We start from the raw sequence: 6,000 nt of genomic DNA, 5'->3' as shown, positions 1-6,000 counted from the left end.
ACCTTGTGTCAGAGTTGCATGTACCCCATGCACACCGTTTGACCATTTTTAAACTTCAAATCTCAGAAAAAGCTCATAAAACCGAACAAAACTGACTTTCTGTAATGCATTTGAATGGACGTCCAGGCAGAGAATGTCCGAGTGTATGGGAATGGCTATACGCACTGTGATTGGCTCATCGCGTTTGAGGGCGGGGCTTAGCCATAGGTCAATTTTTACCAAAGCACAGAACTTGAGTAAACGTATAGGTACTTTCCACCACCGTTGGTACGTACTCATTATTCATTATTAAACCGTCAGTAGAGGTGGAAATTGTTTGGTTCAGTTCAGATTTATACTCACTGTCTTTCTGGTCTGTTCACTTTTAAAACACATGTATCACCTTTTGAATGCACGTAGGCTATAGGCTATAGGAAGTGAATGCATCATCAAGACATGACCTAGTTCCGAGTGTTATATCACATTCTGTTCAGTTCAAACTCGCCTCTAAAAGCATTTTAACATGAGGAGCTGATGGCGTTTGCCTCGAGGGAATGAATGTCAAACACGCTTCACGGAAGAGCTGATAAGAGCTCTTCAGATATGCAACCTCACCCAGTTTTCAACTTCATCTCACACAGTAAACTCAGCAGCCATTTGAATCAACCAAACCATTGGTAATGTTTAAATTCAGAATCAACTTACAATTTACATTTTAAAACTGATGCACTCAAGTTCAACCTCACAAATGTGTCCTTCCTTTAGTAATCTAGAGCTGTCAGGGACGTTATGCTCAGTGGTATCTACATATTGTCTTATTACATCATTATAGAAATTATATCCATTCAAAAGCAAAATATGAAAAACCGCAAAGAGCTTTTAAAGGGAAAAATGAAACAAAAAAAGAAAACACAATATAAGAAATATGAATATGCAGAGATGGGACCAAGTCACACATGTGCAAGTCTCAAGTAAGTCTCAAGTCTTAACCTTCAAGTCTCAAGTAAGTCCCAAGTCATTTTTTCTTGGGCAAGTCAAGTCAAGTCACAGGTTATGTCAAGTCAAGTCAAGTCCTGTAATAGGTCAAGTCAAGTCCAAGTCAAGTCACCTTATTATTGTAATTTTACCTGCAGAATCTGATCTTAATAAGTGAAAAGACAAGATATAAGTAACTGTCAGTAAACATTGACTTCAATGACTTCATTGACTGCAGGGACGACCCCCATGCGTGCGCGCACCCACACACACACACACACACACACACACACACACACTAACCAAGGCAGCGGCCAAAATCACCCATTTAGCTCATTTAACCCTCTGTTGCTCGTTCATAAAACGTACAGCCGATCTTGTGATGAACCGGTCAGAATGTTCGCTCACGTTTTCTGGGGTTAATGTTAGCAAATAAATTAAAAAACAAGTTCCACCAAACTGACCCACCCCCCCACCCCCGTATCGTATCAAGCTAACGTTAGCTAACTACAACTAACCAGATAATATTAGCTAATTGACAAGCACTTACTGGGCAGAATGGCTCTTCAAATGACGAACAAAGTTTGAAGCTGTCGCCTGGTTGTCCGAGATTTTTATGCCGCATGTCTTGCACTGTGCTGTTCGTCTTTTGCCGTAATAATGGTAATTCTGAAAGCCGAAGACGATGACTCTCGGTACCCCTCCCGCTGACATGTTGATGCCTATCTGATATAAGAGGGCCTGTTTCTCCAATAAACATGTAAGGTACATAGAGAGGGCATGACTGATTGACAGGGTAGTGATCCAATCATGACAACGCCATTCTCAGCCTGCGCTCCTACCGGGTAATCGACATTATTTTTTAAATTAATTTATTAATTTTATATTCTAACCGAAAACATGATGTGAATAACACTCAAGTCATTCAAATCATCATGTCTCAAGTCAAGTCAAGTCCCGAGTCTTTAACTTCCAAGTCCGAGTCAAGTCTCAAGTCTTTTATTTTTTGTCAAGTCACAAGTCATCAAAACAGCGACTCGAGTCAACTCAAGTCCAAGTCACAATGACTCGAGTCCCCATCTCTGTGAATATGTGCTTCATACATACATATACAAACCCATGTACACACATAAATACACACATGCAGACAATTTTGCCCAAATTTGACAAGCTTATAAAAAGGCTTACGATGACAGAAATAAATAAATGCAAATATAATATAGTGTTATTTAATCCACAAAATCATAGTGATGATACAACTAAGCTTTTGCTCATGATCTGCTCCTGAGGTTACGTTGTTTGATTCGATTCTTCACTAAAGGTTCATGTTTCCTGTTTCATTTTGTCACTGACAGCTCCTCTTGTTTCAGGTCACTTCCTGCCCTTCAGCAGGGCTTTTCAAACAAGGGTGGGACACTCTCTTTGAGACTGTTTAACATGTTTCAGTGATCCAGACACAAGTGGACAGCCGAGACACACAGCTGTTCACACCTGTATGAACTTTTTCCCAATAATTACTGAGTTGTAATTCTCACCCATGTCTTTATTTTATGGGAAGCCTCAGTGTCAGTCATCCCCCATTTTCTGTGATAATGCGCCAGTTATTGAGCCTTTTAGTAAGTGCACACTAGATTTCACTGCGTTGTAACCCATTGATATGGCTTGATATGACACTATGACTTTCCTCTTTTTAACCTCCTTGCCCTTGGGTTTTCCTACCAGTTCTGAATGTCTGCCCCGCCCTGATTAGTCTCACCTGTCCATCACTGGTCCTGCAGCCTACTCACCTCATGCTCACCTGTTCTTGCTCCACCTCCAGTCTCTTCTAACTAATACCTGCCCAGTTTCTTTTTCTTTGTCTGAATCTTCATATTTTGTTTGCAGTTCTGTTTGGATGCATTTGGGTCCTGTCCTGCTACCTGCTCTCCAAAACGTGACATTTGCACATTTAACACTTCAGAGAAAGCTTGTTTTCAAAACATCAAATAAGGGTTAATAAATCTCACACACTGTTTGTGGAAAGACTTATTTGGAAATTTAAGAATGAGTTGTGTGAATCATGTAGCCAACCCTTTTCTATGCTTTTATGTCTGGAACCTCCCGTCTACAACGGGCTTGAGACGCGCCCTCGTTGAGGACTTGACTCAGATTCCGGAGTTACTCTCTTATGTTGAAGCCTCCTTAAGGAATCTGATCCCGTTTGATTCAGTGGTGGGAACCTCTTGCGAACGCATGCCTTTGCTGACGTTGACCCCAGCAGGAATCGAACCCTTGGCCTTCTGCATGGAAGATGAGTGCACTTTGTAAAATGGTTGTTTAGCCACTTGTCTTGTTCAGCAAAATCAACTATGCCAATCAGCCAAAACTTTAAAACTATTGAACTTGGCTCTGATTTGTTGAGGCATGGACACAGGACTTCTGGAAGGTGCCCTGTGGTGTCTGGCACTGGGGTGTTGGTGGTGGGTCCTTTGAGTCTTGTGGGTTGTGAGGTGAGATACCAACACATCTCTCGAATCCTCGATCACATTGGGATCTGTGGATATTAGAGACCAGAGCCCAGGGGCCTGTTGTTTGAAAGTAGAATTATCCAATCCAGGATATGTGGAAAAGCGAGGCTGGACAAAGTCTCATAAGTCCATCCTGGCTTAATTGGTTGTTCGAACGGCAAGCTAGACTGAGGAGGAGCGGCTATGTCAAGCCAGGTGTAACTTATTCAGGTGAGTGCGCGTCCACAGCTTTCTTAAATAGACCACATGGGTTGAACACAGTTTCACTGATGCACCAATGGAGAGGACATGTGCGGCTTACTTCTCGCCAAGTGAGCAGCGTGTCATCATGGACGCTTATGAGGAGGTTCAACACATAATAACTAAAAAAGGAAACAGCAGCAGTTATTAAGCAGAGAGAAAATGTGTGGCAGACACTTGCGGACCGACTGAATGCGTTAAGTGTGCTAATCTAAAAATATACACTTGCTGCGCAAATGAATCTGTCATAATTACAATTAAAGTTCCCTTCACAAATTAACCGTTGTACACACTACATAATGTATAAGAAGTCAGTGATGTGGTGCTCATAGAAAATATATTTGTAGCATGACACAGATGCTGAACAGCCTGACAGCCTGCCTGGAAATATAGTGAGTATTGCCAATTGCTGTGCTAATAGATATGTGTTTTACAGAATTCACAAACTGTCAGACAGCTATATGCAAGTCATCTGAGGAAGCAGATAGGGCTGGCAGATGTCAAGCTCCAGTGTGAAAAGAGAAAGCTGCAGGACATGGAGCTTGACAGACAAATAAAAAAAAAACTTAAGGAAACTGGACTTGGAAATTAAGAAACTACAGAAAGAAGTAAGTGACTTTAATCCACACTGTACACATGACTGTGATGCAATGTATTAATCAATGTTATTTCTCTCTTTCTCTCCACAGTTCAAAGCAGACACTGACTGATTACAGTATTTTTCATCTAAATAAAATGAGGTCAAAGAATATTGTGGTTTCATCTTCATGTTTTCATTCATTAATGTAAAGTACACTGGAGTTATTGGTCCAGTTAACTGGGAATGTAATTTGGGAAGGTCATTCGGTTATGAAACCTAATAACCACTAACTGTGTGCTATGCCAAATAAACCTCCTTGTATGTGTATTCCAACAATTAATCCTTTTATTGGTGAGGATATGTTCATGTCAAAGTATTCTTGGGCAAGATGCTGAACCCCAGATTACTCCCAATATTGTATGCACCCTGTGTGGTAGACTGACGGCATTAGTGTGTGTCTTAGAATGGGTGAGTGAGCAGCTGCACACTGCTTAGCGCTTTTATCTAAAGTGCTTTGTAGCTACTATGTAAAAATAAAAAATTAAAACAAAATCCTGCTATAAGCAGCTATTTATTAAAAACTGCAAACAAAGCAGCTATTTTAACAACCCCCTGCTATAAAAGCAGCTATTTAAAGAATGAGAAACAAAAAACAGCTCTAAAACCATCAGTATGACGGTCATTGCAGGGCTCCCTGCTGTGCGGCGCTGGGATTGCGGACCCAGCATACATACAGGTGGTCGTCATGGTGGAGCAACGGGTCCAACCTGTCCCGCAGCACTCGCTCGCATCTAAATGCTCTGCGCACAATAGGTGCCTCTCCCTCTAGTCCTGCAACCTCATTCAAAAACGGACACGCCATTGTGAAGGAAGAAACACACACGTCATGTGTGTTTTTTTATAAACTGATTATAATGTCCGGTTTTCCGTGTGTTAAAGTCATGGTTCTCTTGTTTAGCGACTGTCTCGCTAACCTCAGGTATTTAAGTATCAGAAATGCTACTTACTTTAGCTGAGCGGTTAGCAATCTGCTAGTTATTTGAGCAAACTGCTAGTTACTTAGCTTTACAGTTAGCGATGGCTTCTCCCTCTCTGCTGCTCTCTCTTACTCAGTGCGTCTTATGTTTAGCTATTCCTCTGCCTCTTTTATAAATGCAGTTCATTTACCGGCATCAGCTCAGCATTATAAAAACCTATCGTTAGATGTTGTGGTTAGCCAACCTCCGCTCCACACCGCTCCGCAGCGGTGGCCACTGGCCGGAGCGCTGGTGCCCCAGCGGGCAATACACTGGTGGTCGTTTCCGTTTTACCGGCTTGTTTACTGGGACAGCTTCGGTGTCAGAAGGTGCAGCAACCGTCAATGCATAATCATGATCCATGACGAGTTAGCTTAGCCTAGCAACAGTAACGTTCATTCTCTGACGTCTCATCTGCTCTGCTGCTTCTTCTTCTTCTCCTTCATTTAATGTCTATGGTAACTGGAGTTACGCTGCCATTGCGACCTAATGACACGGTCCGTAACTGTTATTAATATTTCATATTTATCTGGGTTTGAAAAATTGTTGGAAACATTCCTGATCAGGAATGTTTCCAACAATTTTCCAACAGGAAACTTTGATTATCGATAATCAAAGTACACAACTAAATAAAATATATAATATTGGTTTAGTCGTTTTTAGAAATTTTTATGTGGAAAAACTATATATTATACCTTTAATT

This window comes from Epinephelus lanceolatus, chromosome 1, assembly GCF_041903045.1.
Source record: "Epinephelus lanceolatus isolate andai-2023 chromosome 1, ASM4190304v1, whole genome shotgun sequence".
NCBI classification, from domain to species: Eukaryota; Metazoa; Chordata; class Actinopteri; order Perciformes; family Serranidae; genus Epinephelus; species Epinephelus lanceolatus.
This window is presented reverse-complemented; position numbering follows the sequence as displayed.